This window comes from Dunckerocampus dactyliophorus, chromosome 6, assembly GCF_027744805.1.
Source record: "Dunckerocampus dactyliophorus isolate RoL2022-P2 chromosome 6, RoL_Ddac_1.1, whole genome shotgun sequence".
In the NCBI taxonomy this organism is placed as follows: Eukaryota; Metazoa; Chordata; class Actinopteri; order Syngnathiformes; family Syngnathidae; genus Dunckerocampus; species Dunckerocampus dactyliophorus.
The window spans coordinates 10,334,152-10,353,335 of NC_072824.1; the positions used below are offsets into that span (position 1 = coordinate 10,334,152).

The window sequence follows — 19,184 nt, forward strand, 5'->3', positions numbered from 1 at the left end:
TTACTTGTCTTGCTTGCTTGCTGCTGTAACAAGTAAATTTCCCCGCTGTGGGATAAATAAAGTACATACATACATACATACATACATACATAAAGAAGTTAGAAGTTTTGTTTCAGCTATTGGAAGTTTTAACTCTATCCACAGATGTGGATGTAGCTATGGCACAATTCCTCCTGGCAGCCTTTCGGCATCATCTGCTCAATACAACTATGGCATAGAAACAGGAGTTCAGAACATTCAATAAGAAATCGTCCCATCCTATTTACAGAGACATTTCTCCAAATGTTTCTAGAATCATTTAAATTTTCTTGATGGCGTTCCTCTCATTTAACCACCAGTGGCAGTGACGCGCACCTACTTCTACCGATGTTCAATAATCCTGTGTTTGTTTGCACATTTACACGGAAACATGCACGTTGTCACTCCGCATCAACACAAAGAACCCATGATGCCTGGATTAGCAGCACCAAGCCAGGCGGTGCGCTCGGTGTCGTGGGGTGTGATGACGGTTGGCTGCTGTGTTCCCGCCAGCCTCTGCGCTGCCCTAATGATGTTGTCGGAGCTCGGAGGGGCGGGGTTGAGCTGAGGGGGTTGTGGTGGGGGGAAGAGGGGAGGGGGGATGTTACTTATCTACACAGCTCGGCAGCATTTCTCTTAATTAAAACTCCTATCTATGTCTTTGAAGTTCATAATGAGTCAGTTTGGTTCTGCGGAGGAACGGGGTAGAAAATAAGGCCAGAGCAGATATTTATTATTTCTCCGCCTCTGCTTCCTCCTCCTGCTATTCGACAACATATCGGATGTATGTTGCAGCATGTTGGCGGTTATTGTTGCATTTGTTGTTGCCTCTCTTGTTTGGTTTTATTTGCATGAAAACAACCTAGAGGAGCTAAGGGGATGTAAACAGCAATGAGGATGATAAAGAGGAGCAAGGAGCTGCTCATTTATTTTTTCATTTACAGCATGTGAATGGGTTTAATCTTATCACTGGCTGCTTCTCACAGCTTGTGCTGATCTCTCCCCTCGCCAAGCGCTCACTCCTGCTTTCACAGGCCTTTCAGATTACAGTCAAATATTACAGGCCGTGACCAATCTCCAATTAACCAAATGTTGTCGGGCTATAGTATCACCCTTGGCTCTTTCATGCTCCTTTAACGGCTTTTTTTTGACGAGCGCGGATATTTTCTCTCCGTCGTACGATGAGACGTCATTCTCTTAAAGCCTCCTTATGCTCCTGCACGGCACCAACGGAAGCTTAACCCAAATAAATCAGTCTTCTCGTAATGCATTCCAAATCAAACGAGAATTAATTGAACCTCAAAATGTGGTCCAATCAAGGAAATTACCACACGTCCCAGTTTTGAAAGGCTGACCAAGGAATTTTACTGTCAAATTTTCTTCATTACCAATGCTACATAATCGAGCATTTAGCGAGTGGATCTTCTGAAAGCATGGCTTTGCTTGGTGGTTCTCCTTGGTTTACATGAATGTCCTTTTTGTTTGTGTGTGTGTGTGTGTGTGTGTGTGTGTGTGTGTGTGTGTGTTTGACGTGTCTTGGTGGCTGCAGCAGCTTTGCATCGTCTTTGTCATATTTACGCTTTGCCCACGTGTCCGTAAGCTGTCAGTGTTTGATGGGAAAATAATTATAGGCTAAGCGAAAGCACATCACAGAGCAGTTTCCAATAATAACCAGGCTCTGCCAACATCAAACTGACAGACACATAGTAGTTTGTTTGTTTTTTGTTTTTTTTAATCGACCCACTTGTGTCTTAAGTTGAAAGCAGACGATACTTTTCACCAAGAGGTGAACCCTGACCTGCACACCTTCCTTTCGCTCTGATCTCCAGTTGTTCAAAAATGGCATCTTGTTTTCGAGAAAAATGTGTTCTGATTCAGGCGGGATGTGAAGTGGTTTTGTCGTCTCTTATTGGGAGAACTTCAAAAGAACACCCAGCCAGCATGGATTGTTTGATGCCACCAAGGACAAATACACTCAACAAAAATATAAACGCCACACTTTTGTCTTTCCTCCCATCTTTCATGAGCTGAATGCGAAGATGTAACTTTTTCTATTTACACCAAAGGCCTATTTAAAGATAATCTATCCACCTCACAGGCGTGGCATATAACAATGCTGATTAGACTGCATGATTATTTAATTATTGATTATTGCATGATTATTGTGCCACAGTAAAAGTCTGTGTGTGTGTGTGTCATGATCTCTTGATGGCAAAGGCAAAAAAGCTTTCTCTCTTTCTCTCTTCCGGTCGGATTGTTGAGCAAGGCCTCTCGCAGCGCACCATTGAAACTTCTTAAAAGATCCTGATGGTTATGGAACAAAAAAGTCAAGTGATAGGCCTAAAAAAAAAAAATCACCGGCCCTGAGCCAATTGGCTGTCCATCAATACACGGGACAATCCTCAACCCAAATGAAGGTTGTTACTGGTGCCGAGTGCAGTCCAATAACCATCAGAGGGCATTTGCAAGAGAAGGGTTTTAAGAAGAAAAAACATCTTCAAAGGCCTTGTCTCCTTCAATGCCACAAAATTGCTCGTTTGCAATTTGCATGAGTGCACCAAGCATGGGACATTAAAGGTTGAAGAAATGTTACTGACAAGAAGATCCCACCTGAGATGTTTTCCACATGGAGGGGGCACAGTGGAGGGGGCACCATCATGATCTGGGGTGCTTTTTCCTTCAATGGAACAATGGCGCTTCAGGTTGTGTAGGGGCGTCAACCGGCAGCTGGCTATGTAGAGATGAACATTTGGGGATGAATTACAAGGCAAGTTTATAAAAATGGACATCAGTTCCAGACAGTGGATTCCCTTTGTGAAGCCACTTCACCACCTGGAGCAACATTTCCACTGGCCTCCTAGAAACACTGACATCAAGCATGCCCAAACCATTTCTGAGGTGATTAACAAGAATGGTGAAGCTACTCATCACTGCATCCCTATTTGAAAATGTAGTTTCTATTTTAGGGGGTTTTGAGTTTTTTTTTTTTTTTTTAACTATGGTCTTTTATCAGCTGATGAACTGCCTGTTTCCATTTAATGGTTGTTTGCAGTAAATTGCTTACTCAAAATGTTTTTTTATCTCTCACTCCCTTTCTTATTTGCATTTTGACACTCTACTTAGAACATTCTGAAGATCCAACAGCGCAAATACATGATAATATATCATTTAAATTCTTGCAATTTTTCAACTGGTCTTAAAATTTTGATCAGCAGTGTATCTCCTTCGTATGGAGTTGAACACTTTGTTGATTGTGGCCTGCTGAATGTTGGTCTACTCTTCTTCAATGGCTGTGCAAAGTTGTCAATAATGTTCAACCTTTACTTGAACTTGAATAAACTCGCCTTCCAGTGCATAATAGTGATGGAAAACTCAATTCCTTTTGACTCATGTTTTTCTGAGTCATTCAATTAACTGTTCTGGAACAGGTTTTGATTGACCCTCATAGTATTGTTTTTTAGTTTGTGGGTTAGGATTAAATCTTATTCTGCCTGCACACTACCTCAAAAACATATGTTATATCATGACCCTTTTTCTTTAGCACAGCAGTTGGTTCCTCTATCCATCAATTTGTTGACAGTTGGAGCCCTAAGCTAATTACGTCAAGATCAAAATAAAATAACAGAATAAAGCAGAGCTGAAGTGTTTATCAGTGATCTCTCAATAGGCCAGGGCTGGAGCCACTCTCCAATTTCTCTCTACCTCCATTACTGACACACGTACCCCAGGGCTGGAAATTGGCTTTTTGTGTCCTGAGGCAGAATTCACCCGAGCATCTTGAGTAAATGCTCTGCAAGGAAGGAGAAGTCCTCTTCAGGTCCAAACCTTTGATCCTTAAGAGACCCCCACCTTCCTTTTACCCCCAGGAGCTGGCATCAGTGTAATTGAAGATCATTACCAATCCTCAATGCAACCCTCTCAACGACCGTCTCCATAATGGAAATGAGTTGTATGGCGTGCGATCGCTCATGCAGCAGAAAATGGGAGCTAAGAGGTGGAAAGAGCAGAGGAGCAGACGTCTTCCAAATAGAAATTAAGTTTAAATATCCCATCCATAGCACCATTGCTTTGCCAAGGAGCTGAAACGAGTGAGATTACTGCCTTACATGTATGTCTCCGACACTGTTTTTGTTTTGTTTCGCTGTAGAGGGGCGGCAAATAGTAGTGGTGTGGGGAGGGGTCGCGTGTGCACACTTCAAAAGAATTTGTAACAAACCTAATTCATCTCGAGCGTAGGATGAGCTCGTAAGAAAGATGAAAGATGAAAGTGAGTTGGCATGGAAACAGAAAGCACATCAGCGTTCGCTGGCACACAAAAGGGCCTCCTGTGTTGCATGTTGCATTTCTGCAGGAAAGCATCCAAAGAGGCTTTAAGTGCTATCATGACCTTAGCAACAAAATTAGCCAATTATGACTAACTAGGGTGCTCGATTTTCTCCTTTCTTTTACATGCAATCATGCTTGTCAGTGCTTTCTCTATTTTTGCCTACAATCTAGAGCAGGGGTGGGCAAATATTTTGAGTCACGAGCCGCATCGGGCTATGGCTAACAGTCCAACTGGAATTATTTTTGCTGATTTTAGCTTAAAAGTGTCATACATATTGTCTTTGCATACAACAAAATGTGAAAGTCCCTCGTTTACTTCTCTGATGACCTCGTTAACATGTTCTGCAATCAAGCACAACACAGCAAAAATGCAACACCAACGCGAAGTAAAGTGTAAAAAAAACACAAAAACATTCCTGCATATCTAAGTCATAGAGGCTTGATTCCGTGTCTTTTTCTGTCACTTACATTCGCACTCAAAAAATTAATTTGGAAACGTCTGGCAGGTTGGCCTAAAAGGTTTAGCTGGCTGGATATGGCCTGTGGGACGTAGTTGCCCAGGACTGATCTAGAGCATAGAATCCAAAAAATTTTACACGCCTACAAACTCACTTGTTTCCCACTTGTTATGTCAGAGCTTGATCAACCAGAGAGCAAATCCGAGTTTTCCCATAATCCCCCAAACTGTCTTTTACTCTTTCCACCTGTCAGTTGCCGTCACTGCAGCAGTGTCACGTTTCATCTTTTCATGGAGCCAGGTGAAGTATTAATTGGAAGGTAGCGTGAAGCCATATATCTCTCCCCTTCTATTTGATCTCAATGAGGGGAATTCCACATGTTGATACTGTGGAGACCTCCAGTGCAGCTGTGTAGTCGCACTCTTGCATGAGCATGCGAGAGAGACACAAAAACATCCAGCCATACAGTTTGTAGTTACTGTACATTTACTGTTACATATTTTAAAAACAAATATGCACAGTCGTGCCTCATAATTGGTTCCAGACCCGTCCATGATAGGTGAATTTCCACAAAGTAGGATTCAGTATTAATAAATTGAATATATTTGTAGTTACAGCATAGAAAACCTGTTTAGGACTTTCTAAATACATTTTTTTACCATTATTATAGCACTATATACATGAAATTAATTTGTCATTTTATCAATTTATCAAATGATCAATTAATTTATCATTTTCAGACTGGAACGTTTCCCAGCAAAATGAAAATAGCCAAAGTGGTTCCAATTTTTAAAAAAGGTGATAAACATCAATTTACTAACTATTGACCAGTTTCTTTTTGTTACCTCAATTTTCTAAAATTATGGAGAAGCTATTTAATAATAGGTTGGACAAATTTATTAATAAGAATGAATTACTAGCAGGCAGTCAATATGGTTACAGAGCTAACATTTCAACTTCTATGGCACTGATCGAAATCACGGAGGAAATCACTACTGCTATAGACAACAGAAGATGTGCAGCTGCAGTATTTATGGATCTGACAAAAGCCTTCGATACAATTAATCACAATATTTTAACATCAAAATTAGAAAGGTATGGAATTAGAGGATTAGCTTTGAATTGGGTTAAAAGCTACCTAGAAAACAGGAAGCAATTTGTAAAGCTAGGAGAATACACATCTGGGAGTTTACACACTACGTGTGGAGTACCCCAGGGGTAAATACTGTGACCAAAATTGTTTCATTTCTACATCAATGACATTTGTAAAGTAACAAAGGACTTAAAGTTGGTATTATTTGTGGATGATACCACTGCCTTTTGTTCTGGGGAAAGCACACAAGAACTAATTAAAAAGGTCAAGGATGAAATGGTTATTTTGAAGTCATGGTTTGACAGAAACAGATTATCCTTGAACCTAAGTAAAACTAAAATAATGCTATCTGGAAATAGCAGAAGGGATACGTACGAACAAATACAAATAAATGGAGTGGACTTTGAAAGAGTTAAAGAATATAAATTCCTGGGGATCATAATAGATGAAAAAATGAGTTGGAAATCTCATATTAAATATATACAACAAAAGGTGGCGAGAAATATCTCTATATTGATATTTTTTATATTAAGTAAAATATGTTCTTGACCAAAAATCACTCCACACTCTGTACTGTTCCTTAGTATTACCATATCTAATGTATTGTGTGGAGATATGGGGAAATAATTACAAAAGCAATCTTCACTCACTCACTGTACTGCAAAAAAGATCGGTGAGGATAATTCATAATGCCAAGTATAGAGAACATACAAACCCTTTATTTTTAAAATCACAAATAATAAAATTCACAGATTTAGTATTCTTTCAAACCGCTAGAATAATGTATAAAGTTAATAATAACTCGTTACCAAAAAACCTCATACAGTATTTCTCAATCAGAGAGGAGAAATATGATCTTAGAGGAAAATTAAACCTAAAATATTTATATGCAAGAACTACGCTGAAAATCCACAGCATTTCTGTATGTGGAATTAAATTATGGAATGGATTGAGTAAAGAACTCAAACAATGTACAGAGATGAGCAAATTCAAAAAACAATACAAGCAGTTGATGTTTGCTAAATACAATGCAGAAGAGTCTTGATCATCACAATGATTGTTCTGTCATGCTTGTTTTTGGTCTTTTTTTTCATTGTTATTTATTATTATAATGACTATCATATAAAACATGAAATGGAATGCAGAAAGTGAATAATATGTACTGTACTAGATGTGGAATAGATGGGGGGTAGGCTTTGCTTCTTCCTACTCCTTTTGGACATGTGGAACCGTGAAAGAATGATTCATGAGAGGTATTCCATTGTAACCTTCATGTTCAAATAAACTTCACCAAACCAAACCAAATAACACCCCTATAGTCACCTTTACATTCCTATTATTCTGTGTTTACACCATATTGCTAATGCACAGGCTACGGGATCACTGCAGGGACATGAGACGGCCACATCTAAGCTGAGCATAGCTTGCTAGCGAGCTAACTAGTTAGCCTCCAATTTATTTATTCTAAACTTAAGAAAGGGTTTCAAACGGAGTGAGGAAGAAGCACACAATAAGAAGCCAAAAACCTACCACTTCCACATGGAATGAGAGGAGGACTTTTTTTTTTCACGCTATCATGTTGGCCATAGTTGACTACAGCAGTGTAACGGTAATGTCATGTCATGTCATGTCATATCTCATCAATGTTTTGTGTTATTACTGACGCCTAGCGACCAAAATACTACACATGACTTGTCTTTCAACATTGTTTTACTAATAATGGGCCATAGTCAGCCACAGTAATCATTAATGAATTAATTTCAGAACAACTGTGATAGAGTGAGGGAGCGTTGTTTGAACATGTAGCGATGGATGACTGAATGTCACATTTGCAATTTTTTAAGGAGCAACAAAAGCGGGTTTACAGCAAAGTCTTTTGTAAAACAAAAATGTCATTGGTCATTAGGCTTTACTCATGTTGCACGTCATGTGTTCAAATGTGTAAGTCAAACTTGTCTTGGACGTCCCTACCCGAAGATGGGCAAATGTGTACATGTAGTAATAAGGGGTGGGAATTGCAATATTAGCAAGGTATTTTGACAATGATAATATCACGATTGTTTACTTAGTAATCTTTGGATATTGGAAGAACATTTATTACGATACATCACAAAAAGTAATTAAAGAAGGAAACTTGTAGGAAAGCATTAAAACATACAAATGTAAATACATTTTTTGAATGTACATTTCTGTAGCAAAACTTCCATAATGTAATCGTTTTTTTAGCTAGAAAAAAAAAAAAAGATCCCGCTAGATGTTACATAAAAACTCAAGACAACAGTTGTTTTGCAGTAAAAATGTAAAAATCTATCTTTTCAATGTCATCACTGTATGTTGCATTTGTAGGCTTTAAAATGTATAATTGGACATTAGTACGCAAACAGGGAAGAACAACCATATATACGACTCTTTACCAAACTTACAGTATTATTAGAACAACATAAACACACTTTCACACAAAAATAATGCAAAATTGCTGCATTGTAAATCTATCCATTTTCTATGCCACCTATCCTAATTAGGGTCGCAGGGGTATGCTGGAGCCTATCCCAACTGACTTCTAGCGAGAGGCGGGGTACACCCTGGACTGCTCGCCAGCCAATCGCAGGGCACATATAGACAAACAACCATTCACGCTCACCTTCATACCAGTTAACCTAACATGCATGTTTTTGGAGTGTGGCAGGAAACCGGAGAAAACCCACGCACATGCAACATGCAACATGTGAGAACATGCAAACTCCACACAGAGATGCCCAACGGAGATTTGAACCTAGGTCTTCCCGATCTCCTGACTGTGTGGCCAACATGCTAATAACCACTTGGCCCCGCATGTGCCTTTCACACAGAAATCCAGCAGAATGGCATTGTGCATTCTCATATCCTGCAATGAGATGATCACATGTGCTATGACTTGTGTTACGTAAAATAATGCTTGTCTATGGAATGGCCTCTGTTTGGGTTTTGACACCACGTCTGAAGCCAGAAAATTTCCTGGTTGACGTCATCGTCCACATTCTGTGCTGGTGCTGTTTGTACAGAAGAGCAACAGTGGAAGTCGGTGTATAGTGCAGCCTCTCAGCGTCACCAGAACACCAGTGTTTACCTTCTCCTGTTCTCTCCTTCACAGTGGAGTTTGATGCCGAGTATCCCGCAGTGCCACGACGGCACAATGGTCGTCTCGCAGCATCAAAGGCCCGCTGGTGACAGGTTCGTGGGGAGGATAGGGAAAAGATCAAATATTCATTTTTGAGTTGTAAAATGCAAAGTTAATTGAAATACTGTGAAAGGAGGAAAAATAAGTGTGTTTGACACTTGTGACAGAGTCACTTGAGAGGAAAAACCTTTGCAACCTCCTCCCCTTCCCTTCTGCTGTGTTAGACTTTCATGGCACTGTTGTATGTTTTTTATATTCTTTAATATGCTAGTTGTCACATTATGCTAAACAAGCCACAGAAATGTATAATTTTATAACCTTGGTTAGCGTCACTAATTTATTCCAGAAGGTCTGATTGTAAAGGAGTGGATGTTAACCAAATCAATTTTTCTCATAAGAAATCATGTAAATCCGATTAATCCATTCCAGAAAGCCTAAAAACACGTTTGTATAGTTTTACAATTACAGTTTGACTCGCAGAAAACAATTTGAGATGCATATAAATACATATAAATGATGAATGAAACGGCTAAGGTTACTTTCACCTTCATTGAAGACATGATCGTTGACGGCTGCCCAAAAGACACCATGTGACAGCGAGATCAACCACCAACTTCCTGTTTTGACATGAGTTGTTTTTTGATTCAATAGTGTTTCTCACTTCTATACCATAACCCAAATTGTAGCCAAAAAATATGCAAGTGTCAGCATTTTGATAAAGAAGTTGAGCTAAATACACTAAAATACAAATACATTATAAGCCATTAAGACCACAACTTGTGAATGCTGTATTCTACATTGGTCACTAGGTGTCAGTAATTGTTCAGTGAGACCACCACTGCAGCACCGGACTTGAACAACCCGCTTTTATTGCAAGTTTAAATTATCTCACAACAGGCACAATAATAATTACATAATAAGAATAATACTAAACATAATAATAACATGGGTTACTGTTGCACCCATAGCCCACAACAAGCTAAAATGCAACTCTGAATCTCCAATGTCACTGTCCGCCATCGATTCTGCTTCTCTACAAGGTAAACCATCTTAAATTGTTTAAATTTTCTCTGATTATATCTACTATATTGGGTAATACAGTACGAATGTAAAGGTGACTATATATGTGTTATTTCATGTCTAGATGGCTCTAATGTTAAAAAAAATCTATTCAGAAGATCGGAAATAGGGTTTCTATGCCATAACTACAAAAATATTCTATTCCATTTATAAAGAAGGAATCCTGCTTCATGGAAATTCACTTATCGCAGGCGAATCTGGAACCAATTAACCGCGCTAAATGAGGGATTACTGTAATTATGAAACTATAAAAACGTGTTTAGTGTTAACATTTTTGAGACTCAACAGCTGCTGTCATCGCAGGCGGGTGACGTAACTTCTGGTTGCCATTTTGTTCGCTAGCTAATAGGATGCAGACAAGGAAGAACGTTTTCTGATTTTAAAGAAAATATATTAAGAATACAGATGAACTCACACAGTGTATTAATAACGCGACAAAACTCACCATATTGTAGGCTAACCAGAGAATGCACGCAAACCGAAGCAAATTTATTTTACGTTAACCAAAAACATGCAAATCGGGGCAGATGCTAACCGAGGTTCCACTGTACAGTGGTAGGACACAGTCATAAAACTAACTCTACTAATTTTTAAAGTAACATTTTTAATAATTTCATAATTATGTTTAATTTAATAAGTTAAGAATTATAATTTAATAATTTTTTAAATCATAAGTATTACGACAAAAACAATAAAACAAGTCCTAAATTTATTGATTAAAATGATTTACGAAGCAGGTGCACAGCATGCATGTCTGTTTTTTTTTTTTTTACATTCTTAAAAGTTAATACAAACGGGATTTTTTTTTCTTTAAATACATACTGGGGACGCGTAGAGTACCTCCCCACATGTATGGAAACAGGTTCCAAAATGTTGTACGCTGCGGGGAACTTGAGCAAATTAATTTCAAAGATGGTGGGTTTCATCAACTTGGGTTCGAATCTCTGTTGGACATCTCTGTGTGGAGTTCTCCCCGTGCGTGGGTTTTCTGCGGGTACTCTGGCTTCTTCCCACATTCCAAAAACATGCATGTTAGGTTAATTGGTGACTCTAAATTCCAAAGTCTAAAGTCCATAGGTATGAATGTGAGTGTGAATGGTTGTTTATCTATATGTGCCCCTCGATTGGCTGGCGACCAGTCCAGGGTGTACCCTGCCCAAAGTCAGCTGGGATAGGCTCCAGCATACCCCCGCGACCCAAGTGAGGACAAGCAGCATAGAAAATGGATGGTGTCGAGCTGTGATGTCATATGAAGAGCAATGTCACGCCGGGGAAAGGCGATGTGGGTCAATCCCAGGATGCAGACACAGGAGAATTCCAGCATTGAGAGCGGTTTAATAATTAGTCCAAACAGATGAGAAAAAACAGCAACTGAAGGTGACGGCGCACAAAACAGGAAAGGCGCCGTGGATACTCTTGAGACACAAAACTATCTTCGGTTAGTTCCACCGTAGGAGCTGGACGGGCTACTGGGCCGCAGGACGGCAGCTGAAGTACCTGAACAGAGGTGAGTCCAGGACACAGAACATAAATGCGGTAGAAGGAGCTGATAGAGGGAATAATCCACGCTGGTCAGGAGCAGCAGAGAGGATAATAAAGGGTGCTAATGAAGAACAGCTGCAGGATTCCAGTAGCTCCGCCCAGCTCAGGTGTCTGCTTCTGCAAGACCAGCATACGAGGCATGAGGGGACAAGACAGTATAGTGAAACAGCATAATGCAGACAAACTTAAAAGGTAACAAACCTGTGTCACCGTAGAGTGTGACAAGCAAATATGTTCCTCCTAAATGCCACTAGCATAGCATTTGAAATGCCCTCCTCATACAAACAACGTGTTATTTCATTTTGACAATATTGTACAACACAAAATTACGCTGCTTTACTTACTCTAGATCTGTTTGGTTTAGCCTTAGGTGTTGATGTCAAATGTTCTGGTGGTCTCTCTTAAATTGAGACAGATTACCTTTTACTTTTTCCATCACACAAGGTCATAGAGGGATATTAGGCACAGCTGAAGGCTTCAGTCTTACCTTTTATCCCAGCTCTCTGGCAACACTGCAAACTTCACCTATCATCTCAAGCAATCATCATTGAAATGCGCCGAGCATCACGACCACTTTGATGGCCCTTTTTTTGTCCAGCTCTTTGTAATTTGCTCTTTCCAATTAAAAAGACGAACACCGTGAGCCATGCTATTACTGCCTATGTCACAACCGGACGTCCGATTTTTTTTGGCCGTGAAATTTTTGGCGTTCCTCGTATCGCTGCGGGGTTTTTTTTCGTAGTCGAGATCGTAGTTGTGGTGACCATGAAGGAGTAAGATCACGACACACATGGAGGACGTATAAAATATCTGTGTGTTGGCCGCACTAATTTCGTATGTGAAGTGCCCATGTGGCGCACGCCATACAGGAGTCCACAAGTGTGATGTACGACGCCAGAAACATGTATTAAAGACAGAAGTCGGCCGTACGAATAACGTGACAAAGAACCTCTGTGGCCAGTCTATGTGCTCTCTGTGCGTTTCTTGCGTTTTTTTGCGTGTAGACCGGCCGTAGTAGCCCGCACGACCGATTGTGACCTTGGCTTTATCTAGTTGAGGTGTATATTCTTCTACTTTAATTATGTTCTTCTCCCAAGATTCTGTTTGTTGTTGAGACTGATGTTTCTTACAGGATAAGGACCCAAAATAATCCAAAGAAAAAGAGCTATAAAACTTTAAGAGCTATGAAACCTCACTGAAAACTTTTTTTCCAAATTCAAAGTTCTGAGCTTGTTATGGCACCAGATGTTCTTCACATATCATCATTAACTGGCAACACACACTCACTTTCTGTATACCATCAATGAAGTGTCCCAATGGTCTACCCAGCAAAGGCTAAATTGAATTAAAGTGCATTAATATCACACAGCGTACGCCTTTCCAAGTGAGCATCACACTCTCATGCCGGCGTGTTTATGATCATGTGGGATATTGATTCCTGCACTTAAAAGAGAAGCCTGTTATCATCCAAAAGGCTCTGCTATGGTTGCTTGTTTACATCTAACCTCAGTCTCACAAACACCAAGAGCATTCCCATCCAGTAAATCCCACAGCAATATGATCATCGCTAAGGGAGCAGCCTAATCTGCCCCTAATAAATGGCGAGAATATTAGAGTGCGATGCTGGGCCGATCGCAAGCCTGGTCTTGCATCAATATGACAACGATAAGCACCGGGTTGACCTCCCGAAACCTCTAAAGTTTGACTTCACGTGGGGAGGAGGCGGAGATCCCGCCACTTCTTTTAAGTGTGTGTGAAGAGGCGGAGGCCCCCAGTGGATTATTTTGATCCCTGCCTCGCTCCTGCAAGAAAGAGCACCGCTATGGAGTCAGATAGGAGGAGCTGCCACCGCTGTTAGTGCTCCCTCCTGAGCGTCACTTTTTGTTTTTCTTTTTGATTTGACGCTGTATGATTTTTCTGTAAATTTGCAGGATTAAGCCTGAAACTTTGCTTTTTTTTTAGCCAAGCTTCCAATGAGGAGCCTACAACCTAGCCAAAGTGAGAAATTAACGTAATTGTGTGCACTTTAACACATCAACACGGCATCCCGCCGCAATCAGTCATTTATCTTTCTGATGTCGTCGGCACCAGCGCAGAGTGTGACGTACTGTGGGACAGTGACAATTGCTTTCAGCACAACAGGACAGTTAAACGTCACATTGGCATTGCGTAATAGTTTTTCTCTTCCACACAGATGCAGTCCAACTTCAACCCCCATTTATGGTTGGTGCTGTATATACAGAACGACACAAAACAAAGGTGGAAAAATTTTATTTTTACCCACAGCGTACTTGGATGAAACCAATGACAACTCTATATTACCTCCTTTTGTGTTCTAGAATATTTGTATGTCAAGATACATCACTGTTATTGTTTTACATAGACATGCTTTGGCCGAGCTTCTTCTGACCATATCTTGATTGACTACCAACTGTGACTGTCCTTTTTTTTATATAAATCAGTGGTTTAAAATGACATAACAGTCCATAACTGTAGGGAGAGCACTTGAGCAAAACAATTTTCAGTGGATTTGATTTGAGAACAGTAAGTTAAACAGCTTTTAGGTTGCACGTGGAAAACCAAACAATGCCAAGTGACAAAATAGTGTCTCGGTGATATAATTCCTTTAAGTTTTAATGTTATCTATGTGTGAATGCATTTGAAATGTGCTCCAGAATTGGGGAAAGCGAAAGGGGAGACCAGCCGGCACATGTTGAAAGGCATGGCTGCTCTTTAATGTGGCTCCAAGCTCGCCAGTCCAGGGCCCTAATGAGGTGCTGTGGAGCTGTGCCGCTCGCCTACACACCATCGGCTCACATACTGCCAGTACTGCCATCCTACCATCATTAAGGAGATGCTCCCAAATTCCTCCAGAGACACTCCAAAAAAGATTGGCATGTGGCTCCCTAGATTGGTTGAAATGTATGCTTCTGTTTGCCAAAGACCCCGCCCTGCTGTCAACACATTTATACAACGCATCATTGACCAACACTGCAGCAAAGTACCAGCGTGGTGTTATTCTATTAAAAGCAGTTCATTTCTATTCCAACCATTTTAATTCAAATTTTTCAGTCACCAGTTTATGCCAGAAACACTCATTTTGACATCTCACATCAAAGTATGTCAGTCTCAAGGAGATTGTGTGAGTGGGGAAATATTGGTTATTTGTCAAGATGCTGGGTGACAGTCGCAAACGGACCAATGAACAGGACGACTAATCCCCAACACCATCAAAGAAGCCTTGAATGTGTGAGGGACTTGGGCAATGACAGCGCTGCATACATCCCTGAGAGTCCCCATTTTGTAACCCCCAGAGACCGCAGAGTTTGAAGACATTGGGAGATAGAAATAGAAAAATAAGAATAGTGACGGACTGTTTTATGTATTTACCGGGAAAAAGATACAACTCAAACAACAACTACTTAAAAATAAAGCTAAAATGTCCCATGTTGGTGCCCCATCTTCCACTTTTATCCATTTGTGAGGTAATCAATGAATAATAACCAAAAGGACAAACAAACAAAAATATGCAGCACCAAGATTTTTTGCAGTGTTGTTCATTACTGTTTGACTCATGCTAAAAACGTTCCCTTCCACCCCAGAGTCAAAAATGTTACGCTCCCATCGGCTTATATTTGCAGACAAACAATCGACTTTTGGTAATGGTTCCTCGAGGTCTGCACTTTACTGAGAGGCATTCTAATTATTGCCAGCCCCTTTCACACAACTCGTAAAAGTCGGTATTTTTCCTGTGTAGCTCTTCTGTATCAAGGGCACCGACACAAATGGGGAGGACAACGTTAACCCTACCATTTTTTGTCATGGAGAGCCATAACTTAAGAGGACACTGCCTGTGAATATTGTCATTCATATTCTTAGGGCATTAAATCGATCGCAAGTGGACTGTTTAAGTTGCTTTGGAATATGTTTCACCTCTCATCTGAACAGGCTTCATCAGTTCATGCTCAAAGACTAGCTGGGACAAACGCTAGTCAGACTAGATAGGACCACTCTAGTTTGTAGTCTAGGTGGGGGCATGTCCAGACAGGACATTGGTTAAACAAGCAGCCACTGAGCAGGTGCATGTCACAAAACAGACCGGCTAACTCTTCATGTCAGTCAAGACTCTGATGTCTACATGCACCTCAAAGAAAAAGAGCACTCTTTTGAGGACAAATATGTACACATTTGGGGCAGAGAAGAAAGATGATTTGATAGAGGCATAAGGGAAGCCATCTACGTTAAAGGGATTTTTTTGACATGAAGTTGTATGACATCCCCATCAGCATTGCAGTCCATTAAGAACCCCCCACTTGGTTTCCCAAGTCCAGTTCTGGTCAGATTTCTGTGGCTCAGCCACCTTGATTTCAGGTCCATGATCATCAAAACATCTGAATGGAATGCTAACAAAGGTGATACCATCCAAACGACCATCTTTGGCGGGGAGAGGCTCCATTCCATGATATCCCAATGACGTTATTTGACACCACAAAAAAAGCGAAACCATTCCTGTCTGAAACATGCCTCCTCTATTAGAGGATAAATACACTGGATTTTGCACCAAGTTCTCAGACTAGAGTTGTCCTGTCCTATCCTAGTCTGACGACTGTTTGTCCCACCTGGTCTTTGAGTATGAACTGATTAACCTTGCTCTGATGAGAGGCAAAACGTCTACTTAGACAACCTGAACAGTCCAGCTGCGATCGATTCAATGCCCCTAGAATGAGGGGGGCACTGCCTTTGTGTCAGGGTATTCAACAGTATTGGGACTGATTACTTCTGTTATGGTTCTGATGTGGCAATTTTGCTGGATCCCTGTGTAAAATGTATGCAATGGGTCTTTTTTGTGATCTCTGCAGCATCACTTTTGTTGTTGTCAGTGCAGGAAACGCAGAGAATCTCAGCTTGGCACGATGCCTACACATAGAGCAGCTCCCCTCACACCAAGCCTCTAATCTCAGGCCAGGTCCGCCGGCCCACCTCATGGCCCAAACCTTGGCTGTTGTCTCCAACCTCACACTCACGTCCCCATGGGCTGATGCCCATCCCACCACCCCTGGCACAGACCGCTTTCGTTTTTACTGCCAAATGTTTACACAAACTGTGGAGCATATAGTGTTTTTGTTAAGAGATGGACATGCTATTAACCTTGGGCCGCGGGTGTTTGTATTGACTTGTGTAGAGGAACGGAAGGCAGGTTTGCTAACAGTCAGGAATTTTTTGTGGGCACCACAAGGGGGGTAAAACACATCCATTAACCTTTTTGCCTCACTGGCTTGGGCTTTAGGACCATGAAGGACCACAACACTCAGTATGTTTACATGCATTAAAAAACGTATCAATGCTTTTTAAAACACCTTAATTAGATCATGTTTGATTTTTTTGAGGGTTGGATTGAAATACCTAGATTATGACATTGCAAACCAGTTCCTGCTTGCATGTACTGTATACGCTACCATTGATCGATCATCGGAGCTGGCATCCTGCGTACGCGCCAGTCTCCATGGAGTGATATAACCCAGAAGCGGATCCCATTCAGTTCAAAAGAGAGGCAGACACTACTTTCAACATGTCATCTACAGGATCTCGTTGTTTAAAGGTAGCTCGTAGCAGAAGTCATGTTCGTAGCAAATCCGATCATTCGTGGTTGCTGTCTGCAATTGAATATCACCATACCCACAAGGGCCAAAGTAGAAGTTTATATTAAAAGAAGTTAAAAGAAGTTTATATAAAAGAAGTTTATATTAAAGCGTAAAGAATATATGACTGCACTGTATTGACAGGGTGGGAATTTAGTACAAGGAAAAAAGAACGTAGAGCAGAATGTGAGAAGGAAACAGCGAGGGGATGCACACGAGCAACCAAACACAAAGCAGAGCAGGAACAGCTCAAATCCGCCATTTCTGACCATTGCAAAAGAGGAAACCACATTATGGATTGGAATGGAGCAAAAATCATTGGGACAAAGGACAACAAACACCAACGTTGGATCAATGAGGCAAGTGAATTATGGAAACGTGCCCACAGGACCATAAACCGGGATGAGGTGGCCTTTTTACTCTCTCACACCTGGGATGTGGTCCTAAAGAAGTCAGACAGCAGATGGCGATGTCACTTTGCCTTCACTGAGAGGAAGACAGCAACAATATCTGTATAAATCAGCTGACAAGACATGTAACAGGAACATCACGGGACCACTCTGACGAAGACTGCAAGTGAGCAGTCTAGCTAGTCTAGCTCTGTAAAAAGAACTGTTTAGAATGTACTGTACCAAGCCGTTCATTCTTTCATGACAGCGTTCTTTGTTACCGATTTGCAACTAGCTTTGTTTTGATGGGACATAATAGGTCAACCGGAAAAGCCATACATTTACCTGTGCATAAGCGGCATCTAGCATTTCAGAGGCACATTGCATATGGCGAAAAACTGAATCACAAATAGTGCATGTAAACAGGGGCTTCACATACAGGTGTTAAAACAGAATAGACCGATTTTATTTGGAGAATTTGACAAATTTAGTGCATAAAAACATATGTGACTATTGTAGCGCTTGTGCTCATCACGAATTTCTGCCAAATACGTACACCAAAACCCTGCAGGGATAGGCTCCAGCATACCCCCGCGACCCTAGTGAGGACAAGCGGCATAGAAAATGGATACACCAACGGAGTGATTTTGGATAGTCCCCACAAAGACAGTGAACATGGCCAGCGTGTTTCTGAACAGCTGCTTCACTAAAAATGCTGTGTCACTGTATGAATGCATGCACATCTGGGAAAATATCATGTTTCACAGGTTCTGTGAAAAGGCACAGATGAGAAAATGGTGGATGGTTCTGATTAGTTTTGTTTAGGTATGCAGTATTGATGTTACATAGGGGAGATTATTCTGTAGTGACATACTGTACTTTTTTTTCATCAGAAGGCAACAATATTATTCATTATTTGATGCAGGTATATCCATACGACACGTCATAAATATTTTGCCCCACCACCATAATAGATCACAGTCCACAATAATACACTATGTAGCAAGACCACACCCGTCTTTGTCAATAGACACATGATTCATCCAACAAGACAACTCAAAACACGTTGCCATGAGTAAAGCCCATCCCTCCCCCTTGCAGCCTGCCAATTCTATGACATTGCTCACCAGCAATTACATAAATCCCCCCTCGCCATTCATTCACATGCAGATGTTACTAAATCTTCCTCCTTTGTTTCAGGCATTTTGTGATTCTCCCCCAGCCAGCACTGTCGCTGTTCCTTGTTTGGGTTCATGTGGATGGTGCGGTTCAGGATAATTGGTTGTGAACTCGATGTGATCAACCCTTGCACGCTTTGGGTGACTGTGTAGACTGACAGCGCCCCTCTTTAAAAGAACCAAGCGAAACATTAAGTGTTGTGTATTCCTTCATGCTCATTCACTTTACTCTTTTCTTTCTTTGTTTTTAAATAAAGAGGCACAGCAGTGCTATCAGCGGGCATTTCTTTTCATCACACGTTCA

At 40.8% G+C, this 19,184-nt stretch overlaps 1 long non-coding RNA gene across 1 annotated transcript in view; it reads left to right on the forward strand.

The window, feature by feature from the left end:
- The window catches only part of LOC129182514 (uncharacterized), a 73,006-nt gene that overhangs the window by 37,906 nt on the left and 15,916 nt on the right, over window positions 1–19,184 (forward strand). Inside the window, exon 3 of the long non-coding RNA XR_008570658.1 lies at window positions 9,026–9,105. This is a non-coding gene — a long non-coding RNA (uncharacterized LOC129182514). The remainder of the gene's footprint in view (window positions 1–9,025; window positions 9,106–19,184) is intronic.